Below are 16800 nucleotides of genomic sequence, written 5' to 3'. Positions count from 1 at the left end.
CTCTCTTTACACATATTAGGTCTCAGTTAACACTGTTCTTTAAAGTACCTGGGTATTTTTGGCCCGATTTCTTGGGAATGGTAGTAGATGGCCACAGCAGAACAATGCATTTTTTTTTTTTTTCAGATGTTAAAATATGGCCAGACTGAATTAAGAGTTTGTCAGGAACGTAACTAGATACCAAATGTGATTTGAACTTCCCCTTTGAAAGGAGAGTCTGGCTGAAGGAACAAGTGGGCTGTCAGAGGACAGAGCAAGTGATCCACGCTGCATGAAAGCACTTCTAACCCTTTGAGTATGGGCTTTCTCAAACACTGAGGATGAAGAGTGGGGTCTAAGCCCTACCCCTCTCCTGTGCTGATTCACCTGATCTCTGTGCTTTGGCAAGGTGGCAACAACAGAAACCAGGAAGGAGGCACATCAGTGTTGTTCCTCAAACAACCTTTTCAACTGTCCCTTCACCCCTACATCCTTCCTCCTCTGCAATGTGGGAGTGGGGGGGCTCGGGGAAAACAAGGTCTGGGGCGAGGGGATCTAGTGATGCTGGGGCTGCGCTGCCTGAGGAGCAAGCAGAATGAAAGGCAGCACTGTGAAGGCTGACCCAGACTAACCTGGAAACTGTTCTCCTGAAACAGCACCTGGCTTCACTTGCTCCACTGGTCCCTTCACTTGCTTTCCTAGTGCCCTGAGCTCAGGAGAACAAGGAGGCAGCGTTGCTACTGAGCATGCTGAACAACTCCTACAGCTCAGCCGTGGCTCGTAAGCATCCTCCTCCAAATGCCTTCACCATTTTTTTGGCACAAGTTGGTAATAACACAGCTGTATTTGATTAGATTCTGGAAAAAAAATGAGCCTAGAGTTTACTACTGCCTTTGCTTTCTTTATAAAACAATATACATATATATGTGTTTTTCTACTCTTAACTTATTACTGTGGCTGAAAATCCTGGGAAAACACCAACATGGTATTGTCAAAAGTCATTCAGTATTAAAAAGAACTGATCTGTCAAGTTCGGAGAGGCAAAGCACCATTCAGCCATGGCAGGGAGCTATGGTAACCATCCACTTGGGCAAGCACATTCAAAACATCACCTTGAGGAGCACACTGCGTGAGTTTGATCTCTCCTAAAAAAAAAAAAAAAAAAAAAAAGAAACCAAAAAAACACACATTCCTACCCAGCCCCTTCTTGTTGGTCAGAATGAGGTCCAGCATAGCACCTCTCTTCATTGACTCCTTTACCACTTGGAGAAGGAAGTTACCATCACTTCTTTCCAGGAGCCTGCTGGATTGCTTATGGTCTGCTGTGTTGCACAGGTATCAGAGTGCCTGAATTTCTCCCTGAGGGCCAGGGCTTGTGAATGTGAGGCTCCTCCTGTCTGTCTATAGATGGCTTCATCCACTCAGTCTTCCTAGTTGGGTGGCCTGTAGCAGAACCCCACTATAATGTCACCTGTTCCTGCCCTCCCTTTAATCCTGACCCATAAGCTCTCAGTCAGCTCCTCATCCATCCCCAAGTGGAGCTCCATGAACTCCAGACAGCCACTGATGCAGAGGGTGACGCCCCCTCCTCATGTCTGCTGCCTGTCCCTCCTCAGGAGCCTCTCTGCTTCCATCCCAGCACATCTCTGTGATGCCAATAAGATCACAGCCCTGCAGGCACACGCACATCTCTAACTCTTGTTTGTTCCCCCTGCTACATGTGTTTCATAGAGATATTTCAGTTGGGCCCCAGTGAAGCTGACCTACTGGCTGGAGTGGCTGGAATTCCTTTGTGCTTCTCTTAGGGTTCTCTTCTGCTGACCTGTGATCCTTTTCCAGGCATCTGTTGCTGGCTCTGATGTCAAACTGGTAGGAGTTGGATGGACTGAGGCTTCCTCTCCCCTGGTATATTCCTTTTGATGTCTTCTCCCAGCTTCTCAACATCCCCAGTTCAGGGCCATCCTGAGCCAGAGGTTGTTTTGAAACTATTATACTTGGTAACCACCAGCAGACCTACCCTCTTTGGTTTTGTCCATAGTCTCTTTTGGAGCCAAGAGAAGAGCAAAGTCACAGAAACCACTACATTTTTCACAAGCAATAGAAACCAAGAGACATGGAGAGGAGCAGTCTCTGGGATTCACTAATAAGTGTCTCTTGGAGCAGGAGCAAGGGTCAGGGAGAAATTATGATGGTCTTCATCACATCCAATATTTGCAGAGGAATTGTGTATTGTGGGTGTGATTGCAGATTTTCAAGTAGCTGCCTTGTAGCTCAAGATCTTGATTTTTTTTTTCTTTTTTTTTTTTTTTTTAAATTTTCCCGAGCGATTAATAGGTGAAGAGGAGCCAAGAGAAAAAGTGGTAGTGGTGGAAACGGATGTTCAAGTACTTTTCAGTTTGGGGTGGTACAAGTATGTGTGTGGTGAGCATATGCAGATCTCAGCGGTACATTTCAAAGCCTCCACTTCTTATTCAGAACAAGAGAGCGAAGTGCAACATGTGTGTCGTCGGAGCGGAGCGCCTGCCCAGCCATCACCCCTCCAAGCTGGGTGGCTGCTGGCGGGTGCTCCCTGCTGGGGCTGAGCAGAACCAGTACAGGGGTGTTGCTGGTGTGGGGGAATGAGCAGCATGCCTCTATGAGGCAGCTGTGCTCACACTCTCCTCTGCTGCCGGGGCTCAGCTGGCTGAATGGTGCTGTCCTGAGAAAAGATTGTGGAGAAATTGATACATGCTGACCCCATGACTTTCTTAATTTAATTGCAAGATAACTCTGTTGAGGACCTGTCCTAAAATCTTATTTCCTGCAGTTGGGTTGACAACATGTGATCCACTCTCTTTTGATCCCTTTTCTGGCATATACTTTTCTAATTACATCAAGCATTGGCTATATGCCTTAATTTTCAAGGCTCTCTGTTGTTTATTCCCACCCTGCTAATTATCTTTCACCATTAATGAGATGCTAACTCCTGCATCTAATCTCTATGGCCAACTTAAACCTCTTTCAGACAAGCTCCTTCATGCTTTCTACCATGCTGCTTCTCAGGTTTGGGAGGCACTTTGTGCAAACACTCTCAAGGGTCTCAAATCATCCTTCCCTTTCCTCTGCAGACCCCCAGCTCCCCTCTACCCCCCACTAGTTCCAGCCACATGTCCCCCCTCTCGTGTTCCCCTTCCAGCCTGCCAGGCTCAGCCTTGTCCCCAGCTCTGCCCTGGGCAGCACGTCTTGGCACCAGGAGCTGCAGCCACCCAGAAGGAGTGAGTAGCAGAGATTTCTCCATGATGTTCTGGTGCCCACACTCAGTGGCAGCTGCTGGTGGTGCTGCTGCAGTGCCAGCACCGCTTCCTGAAGCCTTATTTTGGGCTGCAAGTCACTGACAGATTTTTCCAACAGGCTGTTTAAAGGAAAACTGTGTTCCAGGCTGGGACAGGGGTACGGACTCAGTGCCATTTGGTTCTTCGTCCTGCCAGTTGGCGAGCATTGCTGTTCAGCTGCCACTTCAGTTTGTTAATACCTCGTGCAGCTTTTTTTTTTTGCTTTAGTTTTCTGGTTTAAGATATGGTCAGAAGAAGAGATTAGTCACAAATTAGCCAGGTGAGCGTTGCTTGAGTGCAGAAGGGAAGGTAACAAAGAGCAAATAAAGCACAGATGTGTCTTGAAGAGCAGATACAGGGGAAAAGGCAGAAAACTTCACCCTGTGACAAACCGTGGTAAGCAAAGCAGAGAGGAAAGATTTTTCAAATCCAGCATTTCCTAATCCATTAGTACCTGTGGAGTCACTGGCACAGCCTATATATAAAGGGCTGAAGGCTGAGAAAAAAAAGAAGCCAGCTTCTTTTTTTGTTGCCAGCTCAGCTCATGTCCCCCTTCTGTGATCACCATAATATTCATTGAGCCATCCAAGGCAAACCTGGGGCCTTGGGACAAGCCGCCAGGCATGCCTCAGGCAGACTGTGCGGAAGCAAACGGGGACATCTCGGAGGAGAGAAGAAGAGGTTGCTGCTCCCCATCATGGAGCACCTTAAGCAGCTCAGTTCTGTGGAAATGCAGAAGGGTAAGAAAATGTTCACAAGTGGTATTTTTTTATTTAACTATTATTTGAATGTCTTTGAAAAGGAAATTAAACCATGAGCCTGGAGGGTGTTTAAGTGTTCCAGGTTAAAAGCTTATATCCATATAGTGGGTATTCAGAATATTTATTTTCTCACCTTCCACAAAGATAATAACTGTATTGCCTTCCACATATTTTCTCCTTTCTTCAAACCTGTCTGAAATTTTTGTAAGGGTGTGTCCTGGTTTTGTTAAAAACAAGACCAGTTCTCTTTTAGTCACTAAAATCTTTTAACAAATCAGGATGGGGCTCTGAACATTTAACTTGATGGTGAAAGATGGGAGAAATAAATCACAATTTTTTGTCATTCCTGTACAGTTTTATAATAATCTTGTCCTCTCTCCCTATCACATACTTTTTACACTTTAAAATGAAACAAAGCACACATTATCTTTTCATTCAGTCTTTTCCTCTTATGAGTAACTAAGTACAAATATCAACTGCATAAATGTTATTTTTTTCCAAAATCTCAGGATGTTTTTAAAGGAGATACAAGGAAAAAAAAATGTATAACTGCAGGATCTGCTTGGCTTAGAAACTGGTATTGTTAATCAAGTGAGTTCATTTTTCAACCACCACTCAAATAGGTAACAAACATGGGTTACTTTCAAAGATACTGATCTCTTGTCTGCTCATGTCAGTCCAGTTTGGAGCAAACAAATATTTCCAGCTCTCAACTTACCAGCACAAACAAGCCTGCAGAGAAACTCCTGTAAAAAGTGTCAGATCAGTATCACAGAAAAAAACACGTGATCTCTTTACTCTGTTCGACACCTGAGAATTTTTACCGATGTATTTATCATCTGAACGAACAAAGCAAATGTTTTATGTGAATGTATTTTATGTAAAACCAATCTGTGGGTTGTTTGATGCCTCTTAACTCACAAGAATTCATTCCAGTACTTCCATGCATTAATCACAGGGCTTTTATGAAAACTTTTGTCTTAAAACATTGCTGCTTTTATGTTTGTGCCCACTTCCGGCATCCTGTCCTGAATAGGCATCTTTGTGCGGGCAGAGGACACTGTCCAATGCAGTAACTAAACCTAACTGTGGCATTCTGTGGCCTTGAAAGACATTGCTGTCCATTCAAACTCCAGGCGCTATGTTTCAGTAATGCTTTAACATTGCCATTAGAAGTATTAAACAGTTAAAAAGTTGATATTAAGTTGTTATGATTAGAGGTCAGAGAGTGCTCCTATAATGAAGAAAAGCAGTTCCTTGCCCATTGTATCTCCAGACTGTACGGGATGCAGCTGCACACAGATCCCTAATTCCTCGTGTCTATTCCCTGCACTGCGTGCAGGAGTGCACAGGTACCCCAGCGGGGCACGCTGCCATGCTGCTGCCTTTGCCCTCAATGGTGCCTGGTGGGCACTTCCCTGCTTACATGCAACTGCTTGTAAGGAATTGAGGTGACCTTGCTTAACTTTGTGTTCCCTTTCATCCACATCATCCCGGTCCCTTTGCTTGTCAACCCTGTCCATCACTCCCTCACAGGGCTGCTGGTAACTCTCTCCTTTCCACATCATAATGCACATAGCTTTCTGCTCCATGCTCTAGAATAGTCGTTCTGCAGAATTGCTTGTGCCTCCTGGAAAAAGAGAAACAAAATCAAAACGGGTTTATTTTAATAATGTATGACAGGGACAGAAAATTCTGTTCTGTCCTCGAATATTTATGCTCCCTGGAGTCGTTGTTTCTCTTCATGCTCTACAGGAAAGACTACACAATGTGTGCACTGGTGCTAAGTAAAGGTAGCTAGGAAGAATTGTCTTTTATCTTTGACACAAAAAAAAAGCTACAGAAGTCTCTTCCAAAAACCTGAACCACACAATAAGCTTTCAGAGAAGAGAAATGGTTCACTATGTTCACAGGTTTATTAATATTTCTCAATAAAATCGAAGGTCATACAGTTCTCAAGTGGTCAAACAATGGTGTACCACAATGGCTGTTTCATCATCTCTCTCTCTCCCCTCAAGCCTGAACATGCTTTCAGCTTCTCCCCAGGATCTAAATGAAGACATTAAATGCATTAGGGTTAAGGCTGAATATTTCTCACACACACAGTGTGGATTTCACAGAAAAATTAGGAATAAATAAAACTACGACTGTCCTCTGCAGAAATCTGTCCTTTGGGGTTCAAAAGAGTCTGTTGTCCAGGCTCACAATGATGGATTTAAACTGGTGAACGGTTTGATCCAGATAAAAGGAAGATGGTGTTACCGAAAGATTTAAATTTCACTCAGGAGAAGCTGAAATCATGGTGCTAAAATACAACAATAACCTGATCTGGTAATGTTATAATCTGCAATATCTTGGCAATATCTGTTTACTCTGGGCAAACATGGTGCTGGTGAATGGTGCTCATTTTGCAGCCCTGTGGGGGAAAGTCCTTTGTCTATTTAGGGAGCACTTTCTGTGCTCCCACGGTTGCTTCACCGCCTCAGCACCGTCGCTCCACCACCGGGGCCTCCTGCCTGCCCTGCCAACAGCAAACCTCAGGGAAAGAGGCAGTGAGACAGGGGTTGCCCAGCCAGGGGAGTGGATGTTTTTTACTAAGGGCTCCTCTTAATTCTAAGCCACCAACTCTGACTGAATCCTCCTACCATAAAAAAGCGCTGCCTGCTACCAGGAGCATCGTCTTCATTGTCAGCCAAGCAGAGGCAATTGTGCCAGGAGCAGGGTAGGAAAAAGAGCGTGTCAAGAAGCCGCACAAAGTGCTTGTGTATGAGGAGAAGGAAGCAAAAACTGGGAGACCCGAAACTCCGCGGGAGTGTGGCAGACAAACTGGAGACGCTCTGTTGCGAGGTGTGTCTCACGCTAAGTGCCTGGAGAGCCACGGGAAAGGGAAGTAAAGCAGCTGTTGAAACAGTTGCTGGATCAGAGGCTAGATATCTGCCAAAATACAGGGTAAGTTAAGGAAAGTCAATCAGGTACTAACGAACACTGAATTTCCAGAAATAAAGCAATATAGTTGAGTAACTAGAGTAAAAAGCTGTCGGGAAGAGGCTATCTGATCCAAGGCCATCTTGTAATAGGATGCTGACATGCAAAACTGAGGAAAGCACAGATGGAATTTTCCAAATTGAACTTAGAAAACAACAAAGTGCACCAGGATGCAAAATAACCACCAAGCGTTGAAAAGGCAAAAGCCTATATTATCCATGACGATATTAAATAAACACCATAAAGAACAGCAATAAAAATGGGCAGAGAATAGAAGTTGAAAGGTTCAAGGTAGTCTTCACAAGGAAATAACAGGCTGAAGCAGCTGCCACTGTTTGTAAAGAAACTATACACCTGTCAGGAGCAAAACCATTTTACAGAAGCCCAAAGACAAGGACTGAAAATGCTTGCCAAGAAACCAAGTAAATGTATTTTGTGCAACACAAAATAATTGTTTTGAAGACATTAAAGGGAGAGCTGTGTCAAGAGACTAGGATTTCTCCTTCTTGGATGACATCTTAATACACATTTTTCAGGCACTGAGGTATTAAATTCAAGTGCAATTAGAAAAAAGATGAGAAAAATATATTCATGTTAAACATGATTGAGAATGTGCAGCACAGAAATAATTTCCCAGGTGTAAGTAATTTAAAGATAAAATAATATATTGGAAATAAATGGCTTAAAATTGTTTTAAGAGAAAAGAATATTTATTCCATGCTTGTAAACATGCCAGGGCTTGTTAGGAGGATGTGTACATTAGGTAGACATATACTCACAGACACGATGATCAATTTAGAAATATTTTAAAGATGTGAGAAGGAAACTGCTGTAATATAAGATGTACGGGGAAAAACAAAACAAAACAAAACAAAAACCCAGCAGAACTAGTAATGTTTCTTTAGTGCTTCAGTAAAAACAGAGAGAGGAATTTGATAAATAGAACACCAAATAAAGCCTATTAAATGGCTTAATTCTGTAGTAGTTATGGAAAATGAAAGTGTACAATTTGCTTAGCTTTAGCTCCAGGGACTAATGCAATATAAAAATGGCTAAAATTGTATACTGTTAGCCTCAAATGAATGTAGATGTAGAAGTATATCAAAGAATGTGAAACATAAAAAAACCAAAACAAAACAGAAATGCCCAAGAAAAGTGTGTAATGATAACTGCAGAAATTGAAGATCTGCAGTGGAAAGTGGCCTAGATTTGTTGTGTATGCTTGAAAGAAATTCTGTACCCGTTTGGATTTTTTGCTGAATTCACAGCAATAGTACTGTTGAAGCACTAAATATGTAATCTCATTAAAAAAACCCAACACCTATAAACAATATCTGGTACATTTGTGATACCATACTAAATGCAATGACTGCTTATAAATAGTACCCAATTTGATTACTATAAACTCAAATATTTTCCAAAAGGATATGGCTGTACCCATTTTCTTTTGTGTATTGAGTATCCACAATCCAATATTCCTATGGAGAAAAGTACAGACATTTTAAATGACTAGATAGTCAAACCCAAACTCTTAATTGGCCTAGCTAAAAATATTTGAAACTAGGAAGTTTTTAGTAAAAAGCAGAGAACTGGAGTTCCTTACAATATAATGGGCAGTATTAAAAATGGGAATATTGTGACCTGTTACTTGCACAAGGGAAAAACAAAACTGAAAATATTCAAGAAAAAGCAGACTTGAGATAGTGACAAACAAGGTGGAAAAGACTGGAGGCTTGTCTGAATTTTCATTTGGTTCCTGAAAGAAGATTATTGAACATGATCAGGCATATAAAAGGAATAGTGAACATTTCAATTCTTACACAAAAAGGGGAAGGGGGGAATAAAAAGAGAAGTAGGAGTTTCTAAGTTAAAATACAGGACAGGCTGTTAAAATTTGATGGCTTTGAGGGACAGGAGTGAGCCGAACATTGTAGAGAGCAAATCCTAGGAGCTGTTTTGGAGAGTCACAAAATGACATTTGAAAAGACCTTGTGTTATCTCTTTTTATTGTGGTAGACAGAGTTGTAAAGATAATTGTCCCTTTCTGAAACTGGCACGATCCGCCCAGATCAGCTGTTGGTGTGAGGCAATGCAAGATGCACCAGGTTTCCGTCAATACCTCCTTCTGTTCTAAGCTCCTGTTTTCCCTCCTCCAGTCTTTTAACTCTATGTTAAAAATACGCCTTTCTTATAAGTTTTTGATTCAGTGTTCAGAGGTTTTGGTGTGATAGATTTGAGGGTCCCATGATTTAAACAGAAAATAAATTCAGAAAAACAGAGTTTTAAATTAGCCTGTGTTAGTCTAATTGGATTATCCATGAACTGGTGGATTGATAGTAGCAGCTTAGTTCACGCATTATTTCTGGCTTAGTTACTCACACTCCTCTTTTCCAGTAGAACAGGGGGAGTGAGGCACTGAACAAACAAGACAAGGAACAATGACAAGAAAAAGAAACCTGAATTGTGAACTGAACATTTCAGAGGATTAACTAATGGTCTTTTAGAAGGTTATTGAAAAGAAAACATGCAGTTCTGGCACAGCAGTATTATTTCCATTCACCATTTATCTTGCTTTCTCCAGTAAATGAGATTAAAGCTTCAGCAGCAGATATGAAATTTTGTTGGGAAGGTTGCTTTTCAAAAATGATTAGCTCCATGCACACAGGAGAACAAGGATTTGTGGGCACTTCATGGGGAACCAAAGCCCTACAAGCCTCATCAAGGCAACAGTTGCTGTGTCACTGCAGGGAAGCCGGGGAGCTTGTGCTGAGCACGTTGTGAACCCTCCAGCCGCAGGGAGTTGTTGTTAACTCAGGTTTAGATGGGAGGAATTGTTCACCTCCACAGCATGTAGGGGGACTTGTGGAGAATAGAGTCCATAAATTGTTGTCAGCCGGAGATTTAAGGAAGCTGTGGCTGCTGCAGGTAGGTGGGATCCTGCTGCCTTGGAGGGACTACCTGAGCAAAAGGGTTGAGTTTAACGAACACTATTGAACATGTTTTTCACAAAATGCAGTGAACAAATTAAAATAATGCAAAATAAGCACTGCATAAGAGAAATACAATAACATAATAAGCAAAAAGATAAGAACCTTAACACTGACATTTTTTGAGTGGCAAGGCTGTCAGGGAGCTGACAGCCCAGGCCTTGCTTTGGGCACCCATGGCAGGCTGAGGGTCCACCTGGGACACAGAGTGCCCAGCCCTGGGAGCACCACCGGGCCCTGTCCAGCCTCAGGCGGGGCCTGCCTAAACCCGCAGGCCCAAGGCTCTGCTTAAACTCAGCCCAGGGCTCTCAGCCCCTGGCTGCCCCGGTGTGGTGCTGGTCTCCAGCTCAGCTGTGCCTGCCAAGCACCTTGCTCTGGGCCTCCACCCATGGCCTGATGTCCTGGCATGGCCTGTCCCCACAGACCCGCCCGCCTGTGCCTGGAGCTGACCCCAGCCCTGCAGGTTGGCTTTTTGGCACCATGAGCCTGGGCCCTCTCAGCCGGACCCAGCTGCCATCGCTGGCTGCAGGCGTCAGGACAGGCCCTGCCACCCACCCTGGGGACCCCCTGTGCCTGGCCCTGCAGGAGCAGCCGCCATCGCTGCTCCCCAGCACAGCGGCAGGAGCATCTCCACGCATGCAGGCTGTCTTTGAGGAGCACTGCTCTGAGGAAGGGTCATGGTTTTAATCTCTAATCATTAGTGCAGAGCCATGCTATGAAAAACGAGTGAGCAGGTGAGTAGGTATTTAATTTGACTCCCTGTTTCTAACTCTGTGTGCGGTTGTGTTTTGTGGTACCTGAACCCTGCAGCTCCGTCCTGCTGCCAGCTCTGACTGCAGAAGGTAAAAGGCTGGAGCCTGCGGTGATCACTTGCTTGTCTCTTAACTCTGCCCCTCCTTCTTTTGGCCTAGCTTAGGTTAAAAGCCTTGATTTGCAAAAATTGGTGTGTATACTGTGTTTTAAAGATCGTGTGTTTCTTTCCTGCCTCTTCTTTAAGTGACATGTTTTAGTGGTGGTTCCCAAGACGCTACAGAGTCTGCTTGACCTGAAATTCTTCTGTTCCTCTTAACAGGAAACTTGTTTTCTTCTCCAAAGAGTATCTGATAACCCCCAGATTAATAAGGGAAGCTTTAAATCTCATACTTTATACTCTGCAAAAAATCTCCATCCTTGGTTAGTCTTACACCAGAAGATCCAGCTCAGGCTATTTATAGAAAACCTTGGTGAAATGAGTGCCTGGCATTAGTGATCAGCAGAAAGGCCTCACTGGACTGTAACAATTGCTTCTCTAGTTCACTCTCCTAAAAATACAGTGCAGAGCTCTGCATGACTGGAAAAACACACAGTATTCACTGTCCCATTAGTCAGTTCTGGTCCATCTTTGTCTACTGGTTCAAATGATTGCGTACAGTACAAAACTTTTTTAACAGCTTCTGAACACGTAACAAATTCAGAAGAGCGAGATGCCTGAAATTCTCCCTTTTCTGCTCCAGGCAGCTGCCAGTTGAGTCATGTAGGAGGAGGAAAAACTGGTAGAAGATCCAGATATGAGGATTGCCTGGTTCTGTGAGTAAAGATCTTGCATTCCTGAGTATGGGAAGGCTGTCAGCTAATATTTTGCCAGCTACCATCTTTTCAGTAGGCACTTCCAGTGTTTGACTACAGGATTTTGCATAGGGTGTGGGGGCCTAGGTTTGGGCCAGACCTTCTCATGTCATTGCTTCTGTATTTTTCATCTGCCATCCCAAATCAATATTCAGCCAAATCTCTGTGAACAGAGTCTGAAATCTCAGTCAGGCATCCTATCACTTTTTTTCTGTTTGGAAACTTCTTAGATGTCTGGTATCTATCTTAAGGAAGGATCAGGGATTAAAATCAGCAATGTTTAGCATGACTTACAGTTATTGTCCCACTGCTTCCCAACTATTGAGACACTTAAATATCTGATGATTGCTCAGATCCTCCACATTTGTTTATTTCTATTAGCTATATCGCTTCAAATTAGGATAGTATAGAGACAGTGCTTAATATCAGATACAGTGATTAGTGTGTTATCTTGCTTTTTTGGTGTCCCAACCTTCACCTTCTGGTCTTGAAGCCAAAATAAATATCTGGTTTTCCTCCTTTAGGATTATCTCTGGCACTAGTTCTTCAATTTTTACCGAGATTTCTGGCAGGGAAATTAGGAGTACTTTCTGTAACAAAAACACAGTAAGGCACCTTTACCAAGAATATATATAGTAGAAGGAGTATCTGGATATCCATGCATGCTTGCAGTAGTGATGTCAAGGAGAAAAATGAGGCAAAATGGGATCTGTTCTTGCAGAGGCCATTAGGTCCCTTATAGTAGTACTTGATATTGTCAGCTACACATAGTGGTGAAACTCATACTGGGCTGCATACACCAGACCACAGCAGGCACCTTGAGTTCAGAATGCTTCTCAGCAGCACAGTCCTACAGATTTTGTTGTAAGCATTAGAGTAGAAATGATGGACTTCTAATGAATGTCCAAATGTTGCTTTAGTTGGGGGAATGTTAACGTTTTGGAAGGCCATTCTTGGATTTCTCTTAGCATAACCTGGAGATGCATCTAGAGGGCTATTTCTTAATCTTCTTACAGTATGTTATGTTTAAAAAGCAAAAACAGGTTGCAGGAAGAAAGAACCCGCAGTTTTTGAAGAGAAGCCTCTGCTCTTTTGAAAGAAAAAGGAGGTGATATTGAGTCAAAATGACAGAAGAAGCACACAGCTATGGTGCTCTGCCTGCCAGCAAAAGAAGGAATTTGGGCCAAGCAAGTCAAGTATCCGAGGCACAAAATTAAAGCACGCAAACATTTAGATGGTGCTGCATCCATAACCCTTAGAATGATCATGCTGGCTGAGACCAAAGCTCACGTAGCTGTGTCATGCCTAAGAGGACCAACAACTGATCTTTAAAAAAAAAGCCAAAAGAAACAGAGCTGCTTCAAAAGCTGCTTGTGCAGTATAGCACCCTGGGTTTCCAAAATATCAAAGGTTAGGAACTTCTTAAGCTGAAGATGGTGCTACTTTCTACTTCAGAAAAGAACTTTGCTTTTTGTGTCAAAGCAACAGCAGATGAAATCCATGCTTAATCACCTTTCTTATGGCAGAAAAGCTTTATCTTTAAAAAGCTGAAAAAAACCCAAATCACTAGTGATTTTAGGGTTTTTTTTGCAAAGCTTATTTGGGCATCTGCAAGAATGTTATGCTGGCAGTAGCCTCAGACTCTGTCTGCAAAATGAAAAATACCCCCTGCCTTGGTCATCTTAATTCAGTTTGTAGTCTTTGAAACTTCCCCCAAATGGCTCTTCCTTAGGATGTTTCTCAAACAGTTTTGAGTAACAAAAATGACATTAAATATTAGAACAGTTAATAGTTTCATGCACAACATTCAGTGGTGTGTTTGACTCTAGCAGATTAATACAAATCATGTAGTGCTAGATGCTTCCACCCATTTGAGCAATGTCCTAGTGCCTTTCTGTATGTTACAGAAAAACATGCTGGAGTAATTAATTTGATATTCCTGTAGACTCCAGTTTCCCATTTCATTTAACAAGGCTTTAAAAGTTACACACTGCTTTTTGAAACACATGAAGTGATAAGCAGCAGTAAGGATTGCCCCAAGCACTCATATACAGGTAAATTTTGTGGTTTAATGATCAACAAATCTTCAAAACCTCAAATACATCCTTGCCAAATTTTGGGCAAGCCCAGCCTATTCTGTTTTATGATGAGATACTCGATTATTGATGTAGGAGGATGCCTTTAAATAAAATAATAAACTTTCTTCTTCCCCAGTTTTTCAGATGGTTGCATAAGTATTAGGCTGCACAGTGCTTGCACACCTTCCCCACTCTTCTGTAAATGCTGGAGTCTTCTGTGGGGCAGAAAAAAAACAAACCACAAACAAGACAAAAACAACCCCCAAACCTACTTTTGTGAAACTTTTGGTGAGGAAAGAAGAGGAAATGCTTTCTCTATCTCTTTGAAGGGATTCTTGCAGTCCCTCCTCCCTATAACATGCTGGCTTCCAGGGCAGCTCTGAGGTGATAGCCCAAAATATATTAGCCTGTCTCCTCCTCAGAACTGGCCTGCCTAGAGCCCTTTCCCTTTCTCCTCAGAAAGCTCCCTCCTCACGCCATTGCCAGCTTCCATTGGGAACGCTGGCTGGGGATACCCAGCCTAGTGCTTCAAGAAATCTCTGTGCTCATCCCACACGGGAGGCCCTGGCTCTAGATTTTGCCGTTTCCCCCCTCTATCTCCAATGGGGATGTTGCAGTGCAAGTAGCAGAACCAAACTCCATGTAGGTCCTCTTAATTAGCTTCCTGGTGATCCAGCCCTTAGGGGTGCAGCGCATGGTCCACAGCAGTCTCTCCATTAGGCTGTAGCTTACTTAGGGGGACATGCTGTGGCACAGTGGCTCACTCCTCCCAGGAGGAGACAAAAGACTGATGAGGAAGGGCCACTTCAACCACAAACATCAGCTGTAGAGTAGTCAAGGGATGCTCCCTGGACATGGCAGTGGAAGGCTCACTGTTGTAGCAGACTGTCACACGGGATGATCTGGGCTGCTTAGCACAAGCCAGCAGGAAGGGTTTAACTTGTATGGCAGGTGCTGACAGGCCTGAGCTGTTAGCGTACACTTTCAGAGCTGTTTAAACACTGCTTAAGGTTATAAAACAATATCACTCTTGGCAGGATGTGGTTAAGAGAAATAACTTAATACAAATAACTTTCCAGGTTATCAAAAATGTCAATTGTAAATGTATAGTGCAATCTGATAATAGGTTGCACAGTCGCTATATTGTACATTATAGCACTGAGATATTACCATCAGAAATCTGGCAGCAAACTTACTCTCACTACAAAGGAGAGGAAAAGAATCAAGACACTGTATCAAAACCAGTCAGCATAGCTGACCATAAGTGCTAGCACTGCACAATTTAAATATGATTTGATTTAACCTATTAGTTTGTTCTCAGCTGTACAGCAAGAGGCTATGGAAAAGGTTCCAGAAAAGTCAGATACACAGATACTCCACTGCCTCTGAGATGGATGTAATGACCATGATGGCCTTAAGAAAAGTACAGGGACTTTCTGAGGAGGTGTCTCTAGAAAAGAACTGTCCTCATATGGCGACAGGTAGAGATAGCAATAAATGCCTGGATGACTGTTACGAGAAACAGTGTGGGTGCACTACTTTCCTTTTGTACCGGGGTTATCAGAAAGACTTGATCAGATCAGGTTCTGAGCAACCTGATCTAGTTGAAGATGTCTCTGCTTGTTGCAGGGAGATTAGACAAGACGACCTTTGAAGGTCCCTTCCAACACAAACCATTCTATGATTCGTTAGGCACAATCCCTTCCTCAAAATGCCTGAATCTAGTGAATGTGCACGGATCCCTTCTCAATGGTATAACTTATTCCAAGTGTCAGGGGAAACTTCCCATTAGAAGTTTCCAAACCCTCTAGATGACAGCCCTTTCTTTGATTTCACTTCCAACCCCACTATCCTGTTTTCACAGCTAACACTTCTACTAGCACTGAAACATCATCTGTGACCCTTCATTAGGCTTTAACTCTTACCCTGGAACAACTATTTAGGTGCAAACTTTATTATGAAACATAGAATGAGATTTATTATGGAGGCACCCCAAAAGTCAATTTAGGCAGGCAACAAGCTCTAAACAGACTTTATTCTAGCCATAACTGTTAGCAAACAGGACACATAATCACAGACGTAGTTATATGCGGTGCTTTTATTTCAGTGCTGGGAAACCAGGGGTTCGCACCCAAAGCTGGCTTCAACTACTGATTCGAACTCCACTACATTTATACAATTTGGTTACATACATATTCATTAGAGTTACAACGTATGTATTGCATATTCATTAGGTTACACAATTATTTCACAATATCAGTTGCAACACCTTAGAACTACCCTAAGCATGTGCAGTGTCCTCTGGTGGTCGTTTTGGGGTCTTCAGGATGAAGTAAGTAGTCTTCATCACTAGTGTACTTTTCACCTTTCATCACAGCACATGCGCACTCTTCATAAAATTATATAAATTCTTGGATGATAGCAAATGTACCTTCTCAGCACATCTTATCCTTTCAAGATAAGATAAGTACTAACTTTCAGTTCTCTAAAATATGAACTTGTATACAACCTGCATAGCTTTAAGATAAGGGAAGAATCTTGGATATGGTTTGCAGAATCAAAATACAGCTTACAAAAACTAATTCAACGATAACATAACTGTTTAGCAAAGAAAACCAACAAGAAATGGGGTTTATTGAAAATTACTCAGCACTCTGACAATATTTTAAGCCACAGGTTTGGATACTAGTTGATATTATTACTGTACAACCACTTAAGAATAATGAGGGTCCACAGTGTGCATGCATTCACTCACAAAAACAAGAGACCTCTTTCACTCAGGTGTACCCAGAAGAAATAATCGTTTGCCCTGTGGGAGCAAGGACTTACTCAAGGATATATCAGAAGGAAATCACTCACCAAGGAGAAGGTGAGAGCACTCAGTTGCAGGAAGTCTCCTTAGATGATGTCTCAGTCTAAGGGGAGGGCTCTGTTCACACCCCCATTGCTCCAAGAAGGCCACTCGAAGGGGGGCTTTGGCAGGGACCCCTTTTATAGCCTAGTCAGGTCTGGCTATGGTCACTACAAGCATGGTCCAGAAGCTGCTCACCTTCTCTGAGCCTGGGCACCTCCTTGGCTGAGGACTGTCTATTGA

The sequence above is a fragment of the Nesoenas mayeri genome (assembly GCF_963082525.1).
Source record: "Nesoenas mayeri genome assembly, chromosome: 5".
NCBI lineage: Eukaryota > Metazoa > Chordata > Aves > Columbiformes > Columbidae > Nesoenas > Nesoenas mayeri.
Note: the sequence above shows the minus strand (reverse complement) of the source record.